The following is a 25,320-nucleotide window of genomic DNA, read 5'->3' as shown; positions in this document are numbered from 1 at the left end:
TAATTGTAAGGCAATACATGATTGTCACTAAAAGCCTTGTCTCTACATTACAATAAAATATAAAAAATAATTGATTAATTAATTTGAATACAAATTAAAGTTAGTAGCTATTAAAGGCATATAAAGAAAGAAATGTATAATTATTTCTTTAATAGAAATGTTTCTTCTGCCCGTAAAGTGTCCAAACCAGGCTTGTCTGGATAAGCGCATTTAAAACATAGTCATTTTCCATGCCGGTTTCAGTTGGATTATTTGTCAGTTGCTCCGATCAGATCGGTCTCCTCCATTTTGTAGATTATTTACGACTTTTGAATCCACATAAACAAATCGGCAAAATCCGGCGTGTTTTAAACAGTTTAATCCCTTTGTGAATTGTTTCCACTTCCATTGTTTTCGGTCCTTTAATTTCTTCATACAGCGGGCATCCAACTTCCAACAGGAGTCATTTGGGGGGGGCTCTTGGGGAAAAAGGTTGGGAACCCCTGCTCTAGGGGGTCTGGTTTCTTTAAATTGAAGTTAAAGGCATCAATTAAGAGATTTATGGATACAGCTCTCAACACTCAAAACAGAACTGTATATATTTCAATACTCCAAAAACCATTAGAATATGCTCACAACCAATAACAAATCATTGATAAACTCCTCTCTCCTATCTTTATCATACCTAATCTGCATTCTTTCTTTTTATTTATGCATATTTTACTAATCACTAACCTTTCAAACTGTGTTTTTGATTTTTTACTGACCTATAGCACTCAGTGGAATGATTTATTAACTTATTTTGAACAACTATTTCAAATAGATGGAAATACTTGTTTACATAGATGACCAAACTGTTTGATACCCACTGAGATAACTAAGACTACAGTTTAAAATCTAATCGCTCAGCGAGTCCTTTAGCTCACCCAATTACCCCCAAGGGGGGTGCGCCCCGCACGTTGGGAACCACTGCCCTAGAGAATGTGAGGTCATCACAAATAAAACAGGTTCACATGGATACTAGATAAATTTGCGAACTCATTATATACACAACAAAGCTAAACTCCTTTTAGATTCTAATCTCCGTTAGCTCCGAGCTAGCACCAGATGCTAACAACAACCCCCGTCTCTCGCTCTGTCTCTCTTTCTATCTCTCTCACACAAAATGCGCTCGTGCTACACACACACAGACGCTCCTCCGTGACGATGACCGCTTGCGTAAACATTTATAATAAACACATTTGAAAAGTGGGAGGGGGGACACAAACGGGATTTTGAAAAGTGGGGGGGACATGTCCCCCCTGTCCCCAGTGGAAATTACACCCATGATCATATGTACTAAGACAGAGTCACAGGGTTTAGCTTCTAAAAAAGCGGACTTCCAGTATAATGTCCCCTGTTGTCGTGTTGTCGGCCCGGTGTAAACACTCTCCCGCCGGCCTGCTGCCTTACATGGGCAAACCTCTCCTCACTGCAGGCGGCTGGAATTTCAGAGCGTGACGTCACTGCCTACAACTCTCCCAGAATTTGGATCAAGAAGTTTCACTTTTTGGGTGGGATTGGAACCTCTGTTATAATATTCCCTAGAAAGCGAGGTAAGCACAACTTTGGAGCACTTTAAACATATGTGCGTCTGTCGGCTGTGAAGTTTAATGTGTGTGTGATAACCCGGTATAGCTCGTCTTTAATGTGTTCGGCCTAGGCTATGATATGCCTTTTTACTGTAGCTCGGACTGGGTTCACAGTGAGGGCGTGGACTCACACGATAGCCTCGGCTTGTACTACTGTTACATGAGGAGACTAGCAAAGTTAACGTGTCGGTTAGCTAGTCATCAGCCCGGCTCAGCCCGGTTGAGTTTAAACCCTGTGGAGCGGGACTCAGGCGACTCTGTTGGGTCTGTTCTCAGCTCTCTGCCGCTGAGCAATGCGGAAGACTGCCTGTCAGTGCCGAAACACGAGAGCAGAAATATGTCGCTGATATTTCACTTCAGAAGGCTCATAAGCATCCATTCACCAAGTGCCCCATTACAGGAATAACAGTTAGCTCCCTGACTGTTTGCTAGTTTTAGCTTCGTCGTTAAACAAAATAATATTTGCGGACTTGTTTACGGCAGCACAGATTCGCCACGTTGTTAACGTTGTTTTTATGACGCTCTCTATCATTCACTTGGAAAATACTGTTGTTTCTGTAAAGTTGTTGGGACTTCTGTATCCATTCGACTTACATTATAATTCATTGCACACACGTTTGTTCAGGCCCATAAAGGACTAATTTACAGTGAAGGCCTTAAAAATACTTTGAACCCTGGTCTGTATGAAAAGACAAGCCAGGAAAACATAATTGGCATGAAGTGACATTAACATGTCCACACAGTTCAGGCCTGGCCCCATGTCAAGTCTTTTTTTACTTCTAAAGACCCTGGTCAGATACTCTCTGCTGGCCCCTTGACAATGCAACATGTTACCTCAGAAAGTTCTGGATTAAGTGACTTCACTTCATGTACAACCCCACAAGTATCAAGCTAAATTAAGATAAGAGTAATTTTCTCAATTCGACTCTCTCAGCCTGTTGATAACATCATCTGGGAATTTTCTTAAGGACAAAGTCTACATTTTAAATTAAACCCCATTCATTAGGTGTGATGTATAGTATTGTGTATAAGTATGGAATGTAACTACATGTAACTACATGTCTCCCCTAAAGCTTTACAAGGGTCATACACACACAGATGAGTAGCCTACTGAAAACCTCCCTATTGTAGCTTTAACGTTGTCAATGTCAATATATGAAAATCTCTGTCTAGACTACAGGTATTGTTCTGCCATAAAATATCACTAGTGTGAAAAATAAGTCTCACTGTCTTGGTTGAAAGACTGAATTCATACTTTGACTTAGATGTTGAATTTCAAATCAATAACACTAAGGTCCCCTAAGAGTGCTGTCATCAAACCGAATACATCTGCGTCGCCCCGACACATTTCTGACTCGGGCAACATTAAACGGAACTGTCTCTAAAATCTCTGGTTAAAAAGAACTCGTTTGACAGCGTTGATGATGTTAAAGTTAAAAGATGACTGCCTTTGAGCTGGGGGCCCCCTGGTAGGTTTAGTCAAGACATTCTACTGTTTGTGTTACCTTAATGAGGATGTGTTTTTTTGGAAGGAACAGCAGTTTCACCATACTCAAATTGAAGAGTAGAGTGAAATGAGAAGACGGTGGTCTTTCAGAAAGTTTTACCATAACCCGAAGCTAGTGTTCCCTAAGCTTGGTAAATATGGTTTATTGGTACCAAAAATGAAGACAAGACGCACTGCTTCTGCATCTGCAGATACCTCACAGTCTTTGCTACAGGGTCCTTTAACACCACTAACTACTGTTCTGAAGGTTTTCCAGAATCCTCAGAGACTCCTCCGGTCATCTGGATGAAATAATATTCCATCTTGGTATCATAAAATATTCTAACCTGTTTTCCCAATTGCACCCCTTTTTTAATCCAAAAAACACTAGTTTTCCCAAATTGATCTTGTGCATTTTGTGACTTTATAATATCAGAAAAATATTCAAGCTTTTTCTCCTGAAATTATTCAACAACAGCCCTATGCGCTGTTGGGTAAATGTGTTAAGTCAAAGTGAAGTTAGTTATTGACAGTGTAAGTTTAATCACGATTTTGTCCATTTGCCTATCAGTTTGTTAACGAAGTGGACAGAGGCTTTTTTTTGCCCTTAAAAGTGACTTTTAATGGTGTTTTTTGTATTTAAATGATTGGTCTTATCATTGCGGAGGGTCCCCGACACAATGCAACTAGTCTGGAGCTCGCTGGGGTCCCGCAAATAAGATCTCTTGACCGCATAAAACATAAAACATGAATAATGTTTTATAGTTTTGTAAAGAATAAACCTCCACTAAAATATGCATTGACCATAGAAAAAAGACTAAAAGCAGACAATGACACCAGACTTCAGAGACAACATAGTGAGACCGCGTACGGAGTGTGGACATGTCGGGGCCTGCTGGGCTCTCAGGTTAGGGTGTGACATGTGGCAGGCTCATTAGCAACTCATACCTTTTACTTTTGCATTAATCTATGTTGATTCAAAAAAAGTCACGATACCTGCATAATAATAATAATAATAATAATAATAATAATAATAATAAATACAATTAAAACTAAATTCAAAGTGTAGATGGGTGTTTTCCATGTTTGAGTATATTTGTAATACTCTGCAGGAAGCTTCATGCGTGGTTGCTGGTACTTTCACGGAGGAACTGTGCACAGTGCTCAGGACTGCAAGCAGGGTACTTGATTGACACCTCCCTCACTCTACTCTTTGATTGACCTATATGAGTGGGACAACCCCCATGACATTTTTAAAAAATATTTTTGTACTTTATTGTAACAGTAACATTAAAAAAATAACATATATAGAAATGCAAAGAACAGAAGAGGAAACAACGTGTCACGGAATTCAGTTATGACATACAAAAAAAAAAAACACTTGTTTAAGGGATTGAAATAATCTTTTTAAAAAACAATTGTTTCTATTTGTTTAGAACGCAGATATCACTTGAATATTTAATATTCACTTCAAACCTTTTCAGATCCTTTTCATGTTGCTTTGTGCTTTTCCTGATAGAGATACCTTTTATAATGAATATTATTTGAGTTTAGTCTGTTCACTAAACAACAAGCAGTGTTTTCCCTGAACTGTATCTCTGCAGTGAAAAATGACTCCTACAGGCTGTGACAGCTGACTCACATTTAAATGGAAAACTTACTTAGGTTCATGCAGGATTTATAGGAGTTATGTAATCTATTTGAGTAATACAGATTTGTCACTATTTCTCAATGTCAACAGATTTCAACACACAGTGAAGGGCATCACTTCATCAGCCTTCCAGATTTTCCGTCCATCCAGAGAGGAGAAAAGGTGAGATAGCTTTTGTGCTAGCATGAGTCATGCATTGTAGTTTGAGGAGATGTAAATATGGATATGGCAAGTCCGGGTCAAAGCACTCTCAAAACAACCACACATTTGCTACAGTACCAAAGAGGCAACACAAAGTGTGCATGAGCATCCAGTAAAGACATGGCATGTGATGTCATCAAGTTTCTCTGTAAGCTGTTTAGCTAAGTTTATTGCATTTAATATGGTTTTTTTCATTGTAAGGAGCACATTTAAATTCAAGATTCAAAGATTTATTGTCATATATACACAACTACAGTGTCGTTATGGAGTGAATAAAAAACTTAGGTCAGGTTCCTCAACAGTGCAACAGTGCAATTACAATAATAATAATGTTATGACACCTCTGTTATTCAAGGTGCTTTCAAGGTTCTTGCACTGCCATGTGACCATGTTTTGCTGCCTCTTCTAATACACTTCAAAACTTGCCACATTTTAGATTTTTCGAGGAAGACTTTGATTCAAATAACATTTCCAGAATTTTTGCAAATCACTCTTCTACCACAAATCACCTTTACATGTAGTAGTTAACTTAATTTCTTTGGGTTCCCCACTGAGTTATCACTGCTACATGAGATTTGTACACGTTTTAGAACTTAAGGAAAGTCATTTGGAATTGTGCTCTTTACCCACAAAAATAATTGTAAAGACTTTATGAACATACAGTATAAAGATGTCAGTCGTGTGAACGCAGTCCTTTAAGATACTAGTTTGAGAAAACGAGCATTCTCCAGCCAAGTCGCCCTTGAAAAGTGTTCCAGTGCAGGCAGGGAGGTGTAATGTGCTCTCTAAGCAGCTGTTAATATGATCGTGATCTGGGCTGACCCACAGAGCGCATGGGGAGTAATCAGACTTTAATTATACCTTCTTAATTACTTGAACACAATCCGTGTGACAGGACAGCTTTTCACAGTAAATGGGCTATCTTTGCCTTCTAATCGGGCCCTGGTCGCCTGATTAACAAAAAAGTCACTTATGTCTATATTTCCATACATTTTTAGAATTTGCTAACTTGACTTCTCCACATTTTTTATAGTTATTCTTTTAAAAATGGCGCTTGTTTGGCAGGCTCAGTGTTGCCCATCTTAGGTCAGATGGAACACAAAGTGATGGTGAAATGTTCTCTACAATCATCTGTATTATTGCTAGTGAAAGGTATGCACCACAGAACTGGCTCTGCTGAGTGACTCTGGCTCAGAGAGTATGGCATTCCAAGTTAAAAGCAAACCAAACTGATATTGCCCTCCAATACTGTCTTCATTTTTTCTCCATATTTGGAAATGTTTACCTCCTCCATGATGGTTGACAGAGGTTGGGAGAGGGAATGTGAGTCATTTCAGCTGCACAAGGCTTGAAGGGCTGAGAGGAGACTTCCTTTGGTGAAGCTAACACTTTTCTCTGCTTCAATAATCTAAAGAAACTCTGTGAGTATCATACTATGCTTCATTCTTGTTTTAATATTTTAGTTTGTTTGTAGCATGTCTTTTTTCAGTGAGAGAATGCAGCTTATTACTGTAAAAAATGGCATTCATAACATAATGTATGGTTTTCCATTGTCCAAAGCTGTGTGTATAGGCTGCTTGTGGGGAACTTGTGTCAGTATGTCATGTTTGACAGATCAGGAAATGCTATTGCTGTGTCATTGCAGACACAATACAGACCCATTATGTTCCTGTGCATCTCTGCAAGGAAGAGGAAGCCACTTATATCGACTGTTTGACAGATATCTTTTAAATGAAACGTCACACTTACTCTGTACTGCACAGCAATATGAGCAGGTCAGAGCTGAAGATGAAAGCACAGCACACAGATGTGTTGTGTCTGGACACACTGAATACACATTGTAGGATAGAAATAGTGAAATAGCTCAGAAGGCTTTCCTGCAGATGTGTGTGTGTGTTTGAGAGTTGGGGGCAGTTTGAAGAATCCTGGTTTTGCAAACATCCACTCGGACTGATATCTACACCTCAACAGGTCTGACCTTCCTCCTGGCTCTTACTTTCACACTTCAAACGTTTAGTGGCAGGTGTGGCAGTAGGTGAGGGAAAAAGTAAATGATTTGACTTAGCTCTAAGGGCTGGGGCTGCTCACTTCACTGTGATGATCCTTTACTTGTATCTCTAAATAATGCTGGGAATGTAGCCTTGGGGCTAAACACTGATACGTTTCTAAGTCAATGTTCTTTTTCTCCCATATTGTTTTATTGGATACTGGATTGTATATGCTTGCACAGTCATTACTGAATAAAGGAAACTATCATCTATTTATATGTTTATTAAATTTTAGGTAAAGCATTTTTTCCTTACAATTGTCATATGGCTGAACTTGGAGCTGCTATTGTGCTGTATTTATGTTTCTTTTCATATTGGAAATACAGGTCTTAAGGACCGTCCACTAATGCCAATATGTACTTGAAACATGCATCAACACCAAGTGTTCAAATATATTTATGCTTACCCTGCAACGACTGATTAACATGTTAAAAGTAACTACAACCACACTTTTGGATGGAAGGATATTCATTCCCCCTTGATTGTAAAAACAATGACCTTTATTTTCTGTCTAGTGCCATGTTCAGGTAAACATTTCGGTCTATCCAATTGGGTTAGGACCAAGTATCTGCAAAAAGTCCTATCTTTTTTGGTATTCCTTAGATTTGAGGTGAAACTATATAACATTTTCAGAATCAGAATCAGAATCAAGGTTATTGCCAGGTAGGAATTAGCTTTGGTATCTGGTGGTGCAAACATAAACAAGTTGCAAAGTAGTAAAATAAGGATAATAAGTATTTACACCAAATACAAAAAGCTAAAAAACAAGAACACTTTGCAATGGAAGAATGGGCCAAAATCCCTCAAGAGACCTGTGCCAACGTAGTAAAGAACTACTCTAAGAGCTTGTCAGTTGTGGCTCAGAAAGGGTACACTATTGACTATTAATTGCCTGGGGGCTAATATTTTTGACCAACCAATTTTTCACTATATTTGATATAAAGCAAGCCTAAAAACTCATTTTATTTTCCAAAACATACCAAAAGCTACTAAATAGCACTGGTGAATGTTTGATTATATTAAGTTTTATCAATGCTGGAAACATTAGGAAGAATTTTAGGAAATGTTCCATAACTCCTGGGGGGGCTAATAATTTAGGCCTCAACTGTATGTAACAATTGGGGGGCTGTGGCTCAGGGTTGGAGCGGTGCTTTGATCCCCAGCTCCTGCAGAATAATAATAATAATAATAAGACATACTTTATTACATTTCTTTCTCAATTGTGTTGTGTTTACACACATTTCACACACAGGGAGGATATACATGCACAAACACAACCACATGCAGACAGGCAGAGCAGAGAGGCTGCCAGTTAGCCGGCGCCAGGGAGCAGTTTTGTTGTTAGGTGACTTGCTCAAGGGCACCTCGACAGTGGCCCAGCTAGCAGCTAACGCTCCGTATTTTTGTTTGTTTGTCCGATCAATCAATCAATGTCTATTTATATGGCCCAATATCACAAATGTTACATTTGTCTCAGTGGACTTCACAGTTTGTACAGAATATCAGTATGACAATACGACACCCTCTGTCCCTAGACCCTCACATCGTACAAGGAAAAACTTCCAGAGAAAACCCACAGTTTAAAGGGAAAAATGGGAGAAACCTCAGGGAGAGCAACAGAGGAGGGATCCCTCTCCCAGGACGGACAGACGTGCAATAGATGCCGTGTGTACATTGAAAAGATAATACATTTGTAACATAGGTAGTCCAAATGTTTGGAAATGCATGTGTGTATAATAGGAAGATGAATCCACGAGGATATCCATCCAGGACTTATGATCCAGGACCACAGCCACGAGTCAAGATCCAGGACTCGCGATCCATGACACAGGACCGCAGGATCATCCATGACTCCGGATCCCGGCGTATATACACACCAAAAAGAAAGACATTTGGGGAAGCTGGGTTAATCGGAACATGAGAGTACACAGGTATAGACAGAGAGAAGGAAGAAGTAAGATGTCCCCCGACAAACTAAGCCTATATCAGCAAAACTTGAGGCTGAATCTAATCAGCCCTAACTATAAGCTTTATCAAAAAGGAAGGTCTTAAGCGCACTCTTAAAAACGGATAGGGTGTCTGCCGTCCAAACACAAACTGGAAGCTGATTCCACAAAAGTGGAGCTTGATAAGAAAAGGCTCTGGCTCCCATTGTACTTTTAGAGACTCTAGGAACAACCAACAACCCTGCATCACGATCAGGACGTGAAGCCGCGACACTTCGGTTTACAGACTGAGCCACTGCTGCCACACCTTGGAAGTTTTTTTGGGCAAGATACTGAACCCCATTTCTCTAGATGGCCAAAAGTTTGTGTGTGTGTGTTAGTCTCTCTTGTAGGCAACCTCTGTATGAATGGGTGAATGCTGACTCAAAGCACTTCATTCAACATTTTACTATAACAAAACACCATCAACAAGAGTGTTTTGAGATATTTCAGTGGCTCTCCTGGTTTAATAAGCAGTGACAGACGCTGATTGCTGGTTACATCACTTTCTGACCATAGCTTTTAAAACGACTTAATCTGCTCTCACTTCACTTCATTTCAAGATGTTTGCATCCCCAGATTGGGAGAGATTTTATGTTTTCAAGACAAGTTTTCTTAATGAATCTCGTCAACAAATCAAGGCATGATTAACAAGAGCAATTACAGCGAGGAGCTGGAGAACCACGCTAAAGTGGAGGAGATTATCCCTCTTATTAAGGGTTTGATTACTTTCTGTTTTTCTGTTTAACTCCAGATTACTCTTTAACTAATGAGGCCTTCTAAACAGCTACTTTCATCCGATTGGATACTTTAGAATTAAACACTTGCAGAATGGTTTTAAATATGTTCTAATACTGTCTGGTAGCATATTTGGCAACAATGACAGCTTCATGTACTCTTTTATATGTCAGTGTCTGCTCGATAGTTCTCGATTTGGGATTGACTCCCAATCTAAGTTTTTTCCTCTTGTAATCGGCATTGATAGTGATGAAAAAACCACCGCTCCCGACACATTATTGGATGTCTTTGACTCGGTCCCTCTTGTTAATGCTGACCTGGCTCTGTGCCGGTGGACAGAGTTTGAATAACTCACCTCTGTTCCAATACTAAATGAATCTCCACACACACAATGTCATGACCTCCTTTACCTTATGTCTGAAGAATTCAGTTTTGATTGCATCAAATGAAATGATTCCTTAATGACATGCTGTATTGCTGCCAGTGAACTCTGTAGTCCTGTCTGTTTGTTCCATCAGCCCGTAGCCATTTGTTAAGGAAAGATCACTCAATAAGCTTGATGTTATTTATTCAAATATGGTATTTATGAAAAATAAATAGTACTACAGTTTCAGAGCACTTGTATGGACAATTATAAATGTGTTTTAAGGTGCATTCAAATGAATGTCCCTTAAATAAAGTCCAAGATGTTCACATTTTTTTATAATTAAAAAAACGATTGAAGTAGGCTTTGTCCAGCTATTTCCAGCCCTTTGGCATGTTTGACTTCTGTACAGCAATGTCCAACATAAGTGATTGACATAGAGACGTATGTATGTGTATGATGAGCAGAGAGACGTATGTACAGTTGCAAGAAAAATGTGTGAATCCTTTGGAGATACCTGGATTTTTGCATAAATTGGTCATAAAATGTGTTCTGATCTTCATCTAAGTCACAACAATAGACAAACACAGTCTGCTTAAGCTAAAACCACACAAACAATGATATGTTTTTATATTTTTATTGAACACACCATGTAAACATTCACAGTGCAGGGTGGAAAAAGTATGTGAACCCTTGGATTTAATAACTGGTTGACCCTCCTTTGGCAGCAATAACCTCAACCAAACGTTTCCTATAGTTGCATATCAGACCTGCACAACGGTCAGGAGGAATTTTGGACCATTCCTCTTTACAAAACTGTTTCAGTTCAGCAATATTCTTGGGATGTCTGGTGTGAATCGCTCTCTTGAGGTCATGCCACAGCATCTCAATTGGGTTGAGGTCAGGACTCTGACTGGGCCATTCCAGAAGGCGTATTTTCTTCTGTTGAAGCCATTCTGTTGTTGATTTACTTCTGTGCTTTTGGTCGTTGTCCTGTTGCATCACCCATCTTCTGTTGAGCTTCAATTGGTGGACAGATGGCCTTAAGTTCTCCAGCAAAATGTCTTGATAAACTTGAGAATTCATCTTTCCGTCGATGATGGCAATCTGTCCAGGCCCTGAGGCAGCAAAGCAGCCCCAAACCATGATGCTCCCTCCACCATACTTCACAGTTGGGATGAGGTTTTGATGTTGGTGTGGTGTGCCTTTTTTTCTCCACACATAGCATTGTGTGTTCCTTCCAAACAACTCAACTTTGGTTTCATCTGTCCACAGAATATTTTGCCAGTAGTGCTGTGGAACATCCAGGTGCTCTTTTGCAAACTTCAAACGTGCAGCAATGTTTTTTCTGGACAGCAGTGGCTTCCTCCATTTTATGACCAACTTATGCAGAAATCCAGGTAATTCCAAAGGGGTCACATACTTTTTCTTGCAACTGTATGCGTATGATGAGCAGAGAGACGTATGTGTGTGTATGATGAGCAGAGAGACGTATGTGTGTGTATGATGAGCAGAGAGACGTATGTGTATGATGAGCAGAGAGACGTATGTGTATGAGTAGCAGAGAAGCTGAAAGGGAAAAAGGTCTCTAAAGAAGTTTTCATCTTATGAAACTTTGGCGTATATATTTGTGGGCATTTTTCTACTTTAGAAGCCGATGTAGCGTCATTGAATTTAACAGCAAATGAAGGTTTTTGATTCTTGCATGTTATTCTCTTTCTATCCACTATATGTCCCAGAATTCCCATTTTGAGTCCTAATATTTATATTAATAATAGATACGTTTCTGATAACATCAATTGGGCATAAACTATGGCCAAGAAACCAATTCCAGAACGTTTGAGCTGAAATGATGGTAGGGCACCGAGTGTTGACACCCCCCAGGGCCCATCATTGTTTCCATTAAGTTTGTTGTCTGTTCATCAATATTCACCAGTAAACAACAGTAGTAACATTGTGAAAATGACAGTGATAGTGTGACTAAAGTGACATTTACTGTCCCCTATCATCTAGGACCATGTCTCCACTAACTGATGAATCTCAGATTAGGCAGAAGCTGGAGGCTAATGGGAGACTTTACACGATGTGTGTGATGCACTTGCTCGGCATGCAGTGACAGCTGCCAGCCTCTAAAGACGCTCAAATGACTGAAGCATGTTGTTAGCAACATGGAGCCATGTGCCAAACATATTCACTCCAAACCACATCAACAGATTAGAATGATAAAAGGAGGCATGATGTTAGTGTACAGCTGTTAGTGTTACTACAACACAAAGCAATTGCTGTTTTTTCAAAAAGCAATTAAAAGGGTCACTAACTATGAGCAACATTGTACAAAACTTGATGTTTAAAGCTTCTTTAAATGAATTGAAATACAATCTCTTTATACATATTTTTCTTATGCCAAGATTGGTAGATATCAAAGTCATTGTTATCATCAGTATTTATTGTTGAACAAAAGAAGGAAAGGCTTGAGATATTCCTGACAGTTAATCAGGTGAAGTGTTTTGTTAAACCTCATGTTTCAAGATAGCGCTTTTAGGTAGCTGATAATGGAGGATTGTAAAGCTTTGTGCTAGTGTTTGAGATGTTAGGGTTGTGCTTAATTGAGTAGAAAGAGTTCTGACTTTGTGCTACATCAGGCACAGCACCATTTTGTTCTTATTGTGTCTGTGTACCTGCAAGTGATGGCAGCAGAATTGTGCCTGTATCACTCTTTGAAGATCTGTAGTAACAGGGCTGCAGATATCAGTTCGCTGGCACACTGTACACAGGCATATTTCACATGGCTCACTAGCAGGATTAATTGCCAACAAGTCCCCTGTGGTCTGTGAATGCAATTACCTACTGACCCAAATCATCATCTTGGTTGGAAGTCAGTGCCTCTGTTCTGGCACACAGGGCTGTCACTCAGCCTCACAATCACCTGTCCGTGCATACTAACACAAGGGCATTTTGTTTCAGGAATTTTACCTCTAGATCATATCTTTTGAAATTAGGCTTTCCTCACCTGGGCTGTTCATTTAAATTAAAGCTGTGCTGTCTAGAAAGAAGGCGTAAACAGAAACACTTTAAGTCTTACTTTCATAATGTAATTTTAAAAGAAATGTAAGGATTATAATTTATTGAAAACATGTAATTTTTGAGTGTTCTCAATTTAGAAGCTGTGATAACTTGGGCTGCCGCTCTATATTTTTAAGATTTTTTCTTGCTCAATGACTATTTTCCAAGATTGCAATAGCACATCTCTGGTCAAAACAACCAGAAATCCATCTGAAAACTTTGAAACTTGACCATTGAAATAGATTTAGAAAATACCAAAAGCTCTCTGATTCTAGCTTTAGAAATGTAATTCACAGGTTTCTTTAAAGGACCCATGTCATGTAATGTGACTGTGTAGCATAATAAATATGACATATCGTTCTTCAGTGCCCTACGCTGTACATATCCAAAATGAATCGCTGAAAGGTTTTGGGAAGCTTTAGGCACGTTCACACCAAGTACTTTTCCCACAAAGGTTCCTGAGAACTACGATTTAGTTGCGTTCACCCCAAAAAGTCCCAGGAACTAAATTAGTTCTAGAGAACCTTTTTTACCCCCTTTTCAGTCCCTGCTAGAGAGCAGGGACTTTCGTGGGAGAAAAAGGTTCCTGTGTCTGATTGGCTGGGCGGAATGCAAACCACGCCCCGCCAAACTCCCAAAAACGTTTGTGAAGCCGCCATTTTATTATCCTCGCATTGCATTATTAGCATTAGCATTAGCCCAGCGCAGAAACGCAGAGAGACTAACTTATGACAACACAAAATAAAACATGGGAGCGGTGGAGATGAGGAGGTGTCGGCGTTCTGGCTGTTTACTCGGAAGGCTTCAGTAGAAGCTGCTGGGAGTCCCAGCAGCTTCTACTGAAGCCAGTCCCCAACTCCGGGGACTTCCGGCCGGGGACTCCGGGTGGCAGTATACGCTGTGAAGTTGTTTGCGGCCTGCCAGTAAACCCAAAGCAGAAGAAGAAGAAGTGACGTCAGCGGCTTCATTTGCCTAATCCACCCCCAGGAACTAATTTCCGGTGTGAACGCGATCTTTACTTAGTTCATGAGAACTAAAGAGTTCTCAGGAACCTTTGTGGGAAAAGTACTTGGTGTGAACGCGCCTTTTGTCTCGTGAAAGGCTGGCAGAGGGTGCGGCCATAGCTCTGGGCGTGGCTACTGGGTATCCCTACGTAGCCGATACCCAGGAAGTAAACAATGGAAAATGAGAAATCTCCAACGAGGCGTTTTGGGGAGGTATTTTCTGTGTTGGAGTTTTACTCGCTACAGGGTGTACTTTGAGGGTTTCGACTCTGCAGACCGTTTACATGCATAAAAACCTTCATAACACACAAGGGGACGGGTAATAACCGGAAAAGCATGACATGGGACCTTCTAAATTACGTTTCAGAGTTGTTTTGTCAGGCAATACAAGCTTTTTCATTATGTTACCATGGAAATGTACCTTTGCTTTTTTGTATTAACCGTAACAACTTTACCAATTTATCATTTCACTCTGACTGGCAATAGGTTTCAGTGTTTCCCCTAGGATAAGGTGACCAGATTTTCAAAATTAAAACCGGGGACATTTTGAGTTTTGCGCTCAATATATCATTAACATATCCAATTTTCTTTACTGCTAAAGAAAAAGGGGGGACAATTCTGGTTCAATGTAATTTGAACATCTTAACTGCTATAATAAACTGATGTGTACTAACTAATTACTATGGTAATTAACTAATTAATGAAACCTTTCAGAAAATCTGATTTCAAAACCATGGTAAGTGAAGTTAGAGTAAAGTATTAACTCACTTATTGAGTGTTCCATAGTTAATAACAAAACATTTTCAAACTACATAGGTTATAGCCTCAAGTTTATTTGATAATTAACATATGTTCAAGATATAGAGACAACAAACAAGTAACACTAGCAGAATGACATACTATCAAAGACACTTCAACAGAGAGACACAACTGTCTGGGACAAAGAGATCAAACTGTTTTTTGAATTTATGGATAACCACCTCAGCTGCAATTTCATCTGCTGTTTCTCCTTTGAGTTCAACAAGATCGAGCAGTTTTGTTTCCGCTGATGTGCTATCATTTATCTTACAATATCTTACTAATATTGGCAGCAGCTTTACATGTCCATGATTGGATGCATCAATGGACAGAGACACACATTCCACCTCGTCTAGGTCCTGTGTTACCAAGGTAGTTGCCCATGGTGCTAACACGTTGCCCATGGTGCTAACACGTTACTCACTATGGCAGGGGTGGCCAACCCCTGCCAGCGTGTCTCATTTTGATGTGGCCCAAGAGCCAATCACAATAATACCTGCGATGCAGTGAACCAATCACCTTTGAGGGGGGGAAAACCTATCGCTGATTAAACATTATCCAGTGTTTCCCCTACCATTGTCTTGGAGGGGCGCTGCGCCCCGCCAACGGAGCCCCGCCAACGGAGCCCCGCCAACGGAGCCCCGCGCCCCCCCTGAAATTCAAGGTGTTTAAAAAATATATATAATTTTTTTTTTTAAATATATATATATAGCACCAAATTGCAAATAATCTATAACTACTGTCACTTTTCACATTGAACATGCGCTCTTTTATTAAATAAATGAAACGCTTTCATTTTAAGTTGTGAGTTTAGTGTTTTTGACCCTAAGAAACACTGATGCATTAATCAATAACAATAATCCACAGCTCCTCTCTCTGCTCCAGAGGATTTAAAAAATATATATCCCAATGCTACAAAAATGCATCAGTGACGTGGTTGAAATCTTGTCTCCAGAAAACAAAAAACTGAAACAAGCGGTATCAGTGACTGTATGTTTGATGTGGCTCTTGCAGTAACATAGAAAAAATGTGGCTCTTAACCTCTGACTGGTTGGCCACCCCTGCACTATGGCATCACATTTAGTCCTAGCACATGTACATTTAGATTCATAAAGCTTCCTTGTTAGTTGTGCTGTGCAATCCATAGATCTGAAACTATGATTGTGTTGTGTTGTATAAATTGACAAGCTCTGTAATTATATAATTACCAATATACTTCTATCCTTTCACATATCTTCCCGTATGTGTTTCTTCTCTTCTTACTCTCCACGCTACCTGTAAGGATAAGCAAAACTACATCTTCTGACTGAATTCTATTTATTTTATGAAATGATCAAACCAAGGCCTGACAACTGGCATTTTATATGGAAGTGATTCATATATAAAAAACGTTTTAAATATTGGATACAGTACTATCAAGCCAACTACACGAAATGGACAGGCACAGATCAATTTGATCAAAGATGCTCCAAAGTAGGGTACAAGTTTCCAAAACCCAGTGAAGTAGCACAATGCAGAATTCCTACAATTAAGCGGGACAGTGAAGGGTGTGTTAGGGCGATCAAGAAAAGTGAGCGAGCGGGGCAGTTAAGAATGAGAGAGTTTACGGAGCAGATAAAGAGAAACAGGAAGACAAAAGTAGAAGAAGAAGAATAATGAGTATTATACTCTTTTTACCCTGTGTTTCATGACATGGGAAGGTGTGTGGCGCAGTGGATAGAGCCTTGGTGTTCGGATCAGGGGGTCATAGGTTCAAACCCCACTGCAGTCAGAATGTCGTTGTGTCCCTGAGACACCTCACCCCAAATTGCTCCTTTGGGGATTGCCCATAGTATTGAGTATGTAAGTCGCTTTGGATAAAAGCGTCTAACATGTAATAACATGAAACGTTTTATTTCACCTTGCTATGTGATTTTTTAACGTACATTAAAAAACGGGGACAGTTTCAACCGGGGACAGGCCAATAAAAACGGGGACTGTCCCCGGAAAACGGGGACGTCTGGTCACCCTACCCTCGGATGGAGTCATAGCAGCGTGCTAAGGCACGTGGGCCCAGCATAATGTGAGCGCGGAGCGCGTGACATTTTTTAGTGTGTGCGAAGTGCGCCCCGCAAATGTGTTTCTATTTGTCTGCCAGCACAAGTAAGGCTCTTGAGGCCTAGTACCAGGGCAGGTTCTAGCCAATTTGGTGCCCTAGGCGAGATTTTATATATAAAGAATAAATGAAAAATCTCTACAAAAGACAAATACACTACAAAAACAGAAACGTATTGACAGGTAATATACGTCAAAATGGCTTCAAATGTATTCAGTATTGTATGAACATGTTTTAATTGGGGAGTGGACGTAGGGCTGGGCGATATATCGAGTTTACACGATACATCGTGGATTGCACTACATGCGATGTCGTAAATGACCACATCGTGAACATCGAGTATTATGTTGTCAAATCAATTTCCCGCCGCGGCCAAAATGAGCTTTCCTTTCTCCCTCATAGACACAGTCACACACGCAGGCACACACGCAGGCCCCGTCTAACTTGCACACAAACATTACACACATGCACAGTGACAGAGAGCAGGGCTCGACATTATAAATGGCCCGCTGGCTCGGAAGCACTATTTAGACACCCCGGGCCAGCATAACGTACTTTCCACTTGCCCGCTCGGGCCACTAAAAATATTGCTTAAAAAAAATTAAATTGTCCAGTGGTATAGGTACTTTGACAAGCAATGTTGTTAAATTGTTTCGTTTATTAACCCTACAACATAGCGTTTCGTGAGGCGGTTGTCGTTGTTGGGTGAAAAGCAAACAGCTGTTTACTGCGGAGCCAGCGCGAGCAGGCTCCCGTTTGCCCGTGAGCGCCGGGCAAAAAACTATCTTCAAATAAAAGAAAGTCACCGGAGGAGTTAAAGGAGAGTGACAGGTAGCATGAGAAGAAGAGGGAGAGAAAGTTTCAGCCAGCTTGATCGATGGAGTTGTTTTTTAGTGGTGCAGTGACTAAAACCCTTTTATAATCTATCGATTAGATTTATGATTCGAAAATGATAAAAGTAGGGTAGACATGTGGATATTATCCGGCTGAACAAAACGTGCATTTATCAAACAGGTTTGTTTTCCACAGACCTTATTTCCAGCTATTTTCCAAAACCCTATGGAGAAATCCCATTGCTTTTTTGTCGAGGGAACCAGCAGCTTACTTCCTGGTTTTAGGACGCGTCACTGCACCTCTCAATATGATGCCAAGGTCTTCTGTTGGCTCTGTACAACAATGCCAACCTATGCTGACAAGTAAGTGAAGAGTAGACAATATAAAAGGTATTGGCTATAGGAAAATGTCCCAGCAGTTTAGGAGAATTAAGGTTCTAATCTAATCTATTACATAGCCATTACATGTCTAACTCCTGATAATGACAGGAAGACAGAAAGCGCATTATACTAATAATAATAATACTACTCATAATAATAGCAGACATTTTTGAACAATGACCACAATATCATTATTTTAATAAACCAAATATGAACAATTGAGGAAAATGAGGAAGAACTGATGATTCAAATGTTGTAGTACAAGTAGTAATGTAGTTAGTGCATACATTACTATTGCAACAAATGTGTTAATTTTCTTCATTATTAGTCGATTTTTTTAATGCAGACATATGTTGCAGGGACTACTAGAATCATCATACTGGCGTGACTGTAAACATCAAGGGATTAAATTAAAAAAATGTATCACGATGTATATATATATATATATATATAGTCAGTAAATATCGCGATATCATTTAGAGACCATATCGCCCAGCCCTAGGTGGACGTCACATCCTCTAGGGGGGTCCGGGGGTATTGTCCCCCGGGAAGATTTTTTTTGAACATTTTAACACATATGAAAAAGATCGGTTTACATTTTAATAATCAAATAAGTATGTGAACATAACCAATAATCTTCCATAGCCAATAACAAATAAATGTAATTTATTTTATTTTTGTTGTTCATTTATATCTTATTTTACGTAGCATATTTTGTATCTCTCCAACTTTAAACGATATTTTTGGTTTACTGTCCTATAGTATACATTGGAATGATTTCAAACCTGTTTTTATTTATCCTAATAATTATAAAGGAGTGCCTTGGAAATATGTGTTTACATAATTTGTAAACACATATTGGTTTGAGACCCACTGAGATAACTTAGACTAAAATTAACTATCTAAACACTCAGAGAGAACTTTACCTCACTGAGCCTCTCAGTCTGACAGGAGAAATCTCCTCCACCCTGGTTGTAGAAACATCTACTTCGTATATCCATTAGCGCAGCTAGCACCAGATTCTAATAACAACAGCGCCGGTACCGGTGCGCCCTCTCTCTCTCTCTTTCTCTCTCCCTCGCTCGCTCACTCGCTCTCACGCTCGCACTTTGGCTCTGAGCTGCGGGCGCCTGATAAGCCAACATCCCCCACTTTCATCACTTACAGCGCCCATCGTACAGGGCAAATGAAAAGTGTAACCGGGGTGAAAAGGGTGTTACATTTACTTAATTATTAATGTTGTTACATCAAGGCCAACAATTAGGATGAGCGCCAACGGTCAAAAATGTTTTTTCCCCTCCCAGAGCTACCAGCGCAGCGCCCCCCAGATCTGGAGCCCTAGGCGACCGCCTATGCCAAAAATCCGCCCTGCCTAGTACATACAGTGGCAATGTCTCAAGATTTAGCAAAAATACACCTTTATTGAATACAGTAACACAATACTACAAATCCACCTAACAAACAATCAAAAATGAAAAAGGGTCGCCACTTATTATTATTTTAATAAAGTAAAAAAAAATAATATATATTTTGTTTTAGTTTTTCGTACCTGGCTGGTGCCCCCTAGCAGCGGCGCGCATATTTCAGCAGCGGCGCTGTACCGCCGCTATTTGTATATAGGGGAAACACTGGGTTTCATCTTTCACAATCATGTTGTAATTGTAATGAATAGAGCTAACATAGTAATGTTGACAGCTGATGTTGTGGAACATGAATGATTTATCTTTCATGTGATTGTATATGATGTCAGTCAGTTGCTCTTACTGATTAACCTCAATTGGATTTCAAGCTGAATATGGAAACAAAAAAACACAAGTAAAAAGCCAAGACTTAACTAAATGGAATCTATTTATTCATGGTGCTACTAAGAGCACTAATGCAGTAAGATTTAGACTTTAAAGCACTGCTAATGCTATTACAAGTATATAGGCAGAGGTGGTGGAGACCTCCACATACATGTTGGTTTGTCACAGCATAAAGAGAAAAGCTTCTTTATGTCTCCACATGTGCATTTACTTGCACTATTCTCATGTCGTGTCTAAATGCACAGGAGGTTAAAGGTTATGATCTGGGTTTAATGGAGTTGCCCCAGAATCGACTTCATTAATGGATCATCCAATTGTATATGATGTAGCGTGCATTGTGGATCAAGTAACAAAGTGCAGCCACTCTCCATTGACACTCTAAAGACGGCTGGCTTTTTATTTGAGCTCGCTGCATGCATTTTGTTTGAGGTTGCATACTGTGAGTTTTAAGCTGAGGCAGAGAGGAACCTTACGTGTCAGGTTTGAGGTCACGTGTGTTAATATCAGACAGATCCAATACATTAGATGCATTAATCTCTTAAATCCCTCCACTGTCCCAAGTTTCATTTGTTGTAGAAGCATCAATGTAGGAAGAAGCACACAAAGCAAAGCCCTAGATGTGTCCTGCCACCTTTCAGAGATGGCTCTTGTTATCCCGCTGCTCTGCTGTGTGTTTTTTACATTAGTCTTCCTGCTAATGATAAAAGCTTTTAGAAACAAAAAAAGCTTTCCCCCCCAACACTTAGTAACTATATCTCAATGAAAACATTTATTGTTAATATTTAATTTCCTCTTATGTCCAGACAACTGTAATGCCTTTTTAATGTAAGTATAGGGGCGCTTGTTTTTACCCTTTGTGGATCTCTCGTGGTACTTACAGTTTGTTTAGCTACGTTGTTGGGATAGCATTGTTGTCATGATGATAGTTTGCTGAAAACAGAAAAACAGACATGACTTTCTGTGCAAGTATCAGTTCCAAAATAAACAAATTTTCAATGAATCTGTTCAAGAAGGAGAGAATACAATTGAAACAGAAAAGTGTCACTAACGTTATATCCTGAGATAATTGCATCTAATTTAGTCATATAACATAAATATGCATAAATATTTTGAACTTCATGTTAATAATTCAATACATTGCTTTTGCAATTTGCAGGATAAGTATTATTGTGTATGTGCAGTTGTCAGCGCAACAGGAAAAAAAAGTATGCCTTTACCACATTCTCTGGTCATAAAAACAGAGTTTTAAACAGGTGAAATCTCAAAACAAGCCTCCCAATAATATGATATTTCTAGCTACGACCCCCAAGCTAGTGGTTAGGTGTAGTTCCATGTGACAAGTCACATTTGATTAGATCCATTTATGTTTCTATATGTCCTTAAATGCTGGATCCAACGGCATCACAATTATGTTTCAACAGATAATAGAGGCATGTTTTTCGAGAAATTCAAGATACCTGAACTATCAAAACAATGTCCAAAATCTGTAAATGAATTGTATTTTCGCTGTGTCTTTAAGCATATTTTCTTTAATGCAACATTTCCTGCATTCATGGTGAGATCTGCTAGTCCATAGAGCTTTTGTGTGGTAAATGCAGCTGAAGCATAGTGAATCCCATCTTTACGACACTGTTGTAATGAAAGCTGAGCCATAGTAGTAACCATTAACCAGTCATAATCTGTGAATTGACTGCAATATCATACATTGACAATGCCATTTGTATTGATATAGAACATATTGGTGTATTAAAGTTACAGATGTATTGTTTGATGTCCACCATGAACAGAGAACTTTGACACAGCCTCATGCTTTAGGGCAGGAGGGTGCAGATGCTGTATGAGAAGTTTAACTTCTTTGGAAATACCTGCCCGGAGCCTTTTCTGTTGCCATTATTATGACTAAAGCACTGCAAACTAAAGTGTACATATTGGTACAAAATGTTAAAGGAAAGAGTTCTCAATGACATGACATGTTCAGTGCAGTACAGCGGAAAAGCTGGGTATTTTTGAGATTTGCGCATGCAGAGGCTAACAATAGCTAGCTCTAACGCCATCGAATATATCGATGTATATTTACCTTCTTTCTCCTACCGAATCGTCGTTGAAGTTGATGATGATGATTGTAAAGAACTCCTGAATGTAGCATGTAACGACTGTAAAGTTGGTAGTAAAGTCGTCCCATTTCCTCCATTTCGTTTCGACAGAGCAAAACCAAAACGAGTAGCGCTTCAATACAATCTGCCATTGTTGTTGTTGTCGATGTGAGGGGTTTCCGCGCGGTTTGGTTTTATGAAGCAGGTACCCAAACGGTTACGTCATGACGCAAACAAGGACGCAATGAAGCAGCACCAGTCGGGCTCTGAGCGGTGTGAACAGAGCGGTAGCTGAACCGAAGAACCGGTTCTGAACCAGAAAAGCTCTACAGGGCTTGACATTAAGGACTGCCCGATGGCCCGGGGCCATCTAGTATTTAGCTCGGGCCATGAAGCCTCACCTGCTGGTTGCCCGATCGGGCAATCTATTATACCAATATCATGCAGCTCGCGGATCCAGTAATGAGTGACCCGACAGTAAAACTAAACATATCTATAACTAGTTTAGGTATTTTGAGAGGTAATTAAAATAGCTACGTGTGATATTCTAACCTGAAGTGTGTGTTTTGTTCCGCTCACCGCTGCATGTGATCATGCAGAGCTGCGTGTCGACTCGTCAGCAGCAGCTGATCTCTCTCTCCCGTCAGATTAGACTTCACTCGCGTTTATGTCCATATCGATCAGATCCAGCTAGTTTTAGCTAATGATGTGACTACCTGCTTATTAAAAGACACCGTGACCTAAACAATAAGTGTCGCTATGCAACTGGGTGAGGCCACAAAGTATAGCGCAGCATTATGCATTTGTTTACATGCCCACCGGAACCCCGAGGCATTACCAACAGATCAACGCACAATCAACCCATACAGCACATCTCTTTCTCCACATTAAGTGTTACACATTAGAATTGACTACTCTTGTCTGTCACATACTCTTCTTGTCTGTCACATAAGTGGCGCAAGTGTTTGACCGGACATTTTGACCGAAGAGATTTAGATTTGCTTGCTAACGGGAACTCTGACGTCGCCATTGTGTGTGCTTCGCGGATGCACTCGGCTGCTCGGGTCTGCTCTGTCAGCTTCTGGATGAGGAGGCATTCCTTCGACCAACTTACAATAGATAACATTACAAACATTTTTAACAGGGGCCATAATAGCATAAATAATGTTTGTTTTGGCAGTTATAGCTGCATGTAATGTTTTCTACTTTTTTACATCTGGGAAGGCATTTGCCTTCATCAGATGGAAAGTGTCTTGACCAACAACTTAAGTATTTATTATAGGTATGCAGGGCATGCAAGCGAGCAAACACAAACAAGTGAAATGAAGAATACAATTGAAATTGTAATATTGTGGTGGTTCATCTTATAATTCAGTCTATAGAATGCACCAGACAGCATCTAAGACCTGCAAAAATCTAAATGTTCTAGGGGAGGCCCCCCAAACCCTTCGTGCGTCATTTAGTCCGCGCGCATTTTTCAGGGCAATCTCTATTGGGCTCAGGGCCATCTGTAAATTAGCTTATCTCCCAAAATCCTTAATGTCATGCACTGCTCTAGCACGGAGCTAGAACTGGAAAAGCCTTGGTGTGAAAGGGGTATCAGAGGCTGTGTGTGTCTGAAACTGGAGAGGAAACAGGGAGATTATGCACAATAATTGTGGCTGGTTTAGTGCTATGTTGATCAGTTAGTTAGTTTGTGTGACTTTGGTGTTCTAAAGGGCTAGTTCAAATTGTAATACATTTTTTTAAAATAACCGGTCGACGAAGTTGAAGACCAGCGTGTTCTACAAGGTCAAATTATTGTTCTGCCAAAAGAGCTTAGTTGTTTAAAGAGACACAATCACCTTTTAAATTGTATTGGTAGATAATGAAACTTCCAGGATGATGGTCATTCAGAAAATTCGACCCATGATTACTCACATCTACAAGAGTCAAACTGGGGCTTTGAAAGTCCCTCAGTCTGGGTGCCTGCTCACCTTTAAACTAGTCCAGGTGAAGCGCTCCTGAGCAGGTTGCAGGTCAGATACAAATCAGAGGAGCCTTTAGTTTCCTGTGCAGGGTATTTCCTCCACTCTCATAAGGCCTCAGGCACTTTCCTGTAAGCCCAGCGGAACTAGTTCAGGAAAGGTAACGTGCACTAATTCAACCTGAACATGCCTTCCACTCTACTGCCATGCTGGAGAGACTGGTTATAAATACACCATAGAGCCCAGGATAAAGGCCACAGTATTTTCAGGGATATGTATTTTTTTATTGGTTTGGTCTACCTTTACAGATGTTTGACATAAGGATTTGACATAAGGCCCATATCAAGTTGTCTATTGTAGGAGCACTTAGAAAGCATGTGTCCACACAGGAATGATTGGGTCAGCTCTAGTAAAAAAGGAAAATCATGAGAACTCAAACACATCACGTTAAGCCCATAAAAATAGCAGAGTGAAGCATGAACACGAAGATGAAGGTTAGAAGAAGGGTGTGACGCATGCTCATTTGTTTTTCAGTCTCTTTCAAGCCTGTCCGTCATCACCCGATAAATAAAGACCTTTACAGGGCCTAAAATGAGTTTCTTTGACAGATTGTGTCTCTTTAGAAATGTGTTAATGGTCTAACGTACTTGGATGATCACTTGTGTTTGATAGCAAATTGCTCCATCTGAATGTTTAATGGCTCTGATAATTTGAGTATTTAGCTCATTGTGTCTTTTTCCCTCTGTCTACACGACTGAAAATAGTTATTGCGAACGCTGTGCAACAGCATTCCACTATAGTTTTTCTTTTCTTTATTCTTCCGTTTCTTACTTATTATTATTTCACCAAATAGTTTGGCTCTCAAAAACTTCAGAATACTTTCAGCTACAGAAACCATTCAAATATCACCAGGGTTCCCACGGGGTCTTAAAAAGTCTTACATTTGATCATCTGAATTTAAGGCCTTAAAAGGTCTTAAATATGGCCAAAAAATAAGAAAGGTCTTAAATATGATTTAGAAGGTCTTAAAAATGATGGGATTTGAAAGGTAATTCTGCGTATCGATCGCGTCTAAATGTGTTTTGGGGGAAATGTCCGTGCTGCAAAGTAACCACAGTGTTTCCCCCAGGTTTACTGCCTTGGCAGGGTCGTGCTCGAAAAACTCTTCGGGCCACCCACATTTTTTTTATCCTCTGGA

At 39.9% G+C, this 25,320-nt stretch overlaps 1 protein-coding gene across 4 annotated transcripts in view; it reads left to right on the top strand.

Moving 5' to 3' along the window:
- The first annotated feature begins 1,256 nt into the window (after positions 1-1,256).
- Positions 1,257-25,320, top strand: part of lpp (LIM domain containing preferred translocation partner in lipoma) — a 201,554-nt gene continuing 177,490 nt past the window's right edge. The window contains exons 1-3 of one of the 4 annotated variants that reach the window (XM_079678334.1): positions 1,267-1,574; positions 4,838-4,909; positions 11,359-11,483. The gene's annotated coding sequence lies outside the window, so the exon portion shown is untranslated. Of the gene's footprint in view, positions 1,575-4,837; positions 4,910-6,265; positions 6,370-11,358; positions 11,484-25,320 lie in introns of those variants that run through there. The other 3 variants (XR_013807705.1, XM_079678333.1, XM_079678335.1) reach the window with 3 other exon arrangements.

This window comes from Notothenia rossii (genome assembly GCF_949606895.1).
Source record: "Notothenia rossii genome assembly, chromosome: 1".
Taxonomy (NCBI): Eukaryota; Metazoa; Chordata; class Actinopteri; order Perciformes; family Nototheniidae; genus Notothenia; species Notothenia rossii.
The sequence above is the reverse complement of the archived record's forward strand: the minus strand, read 5'-3'. Positions and strand labels throughout refer to the sequence as shown.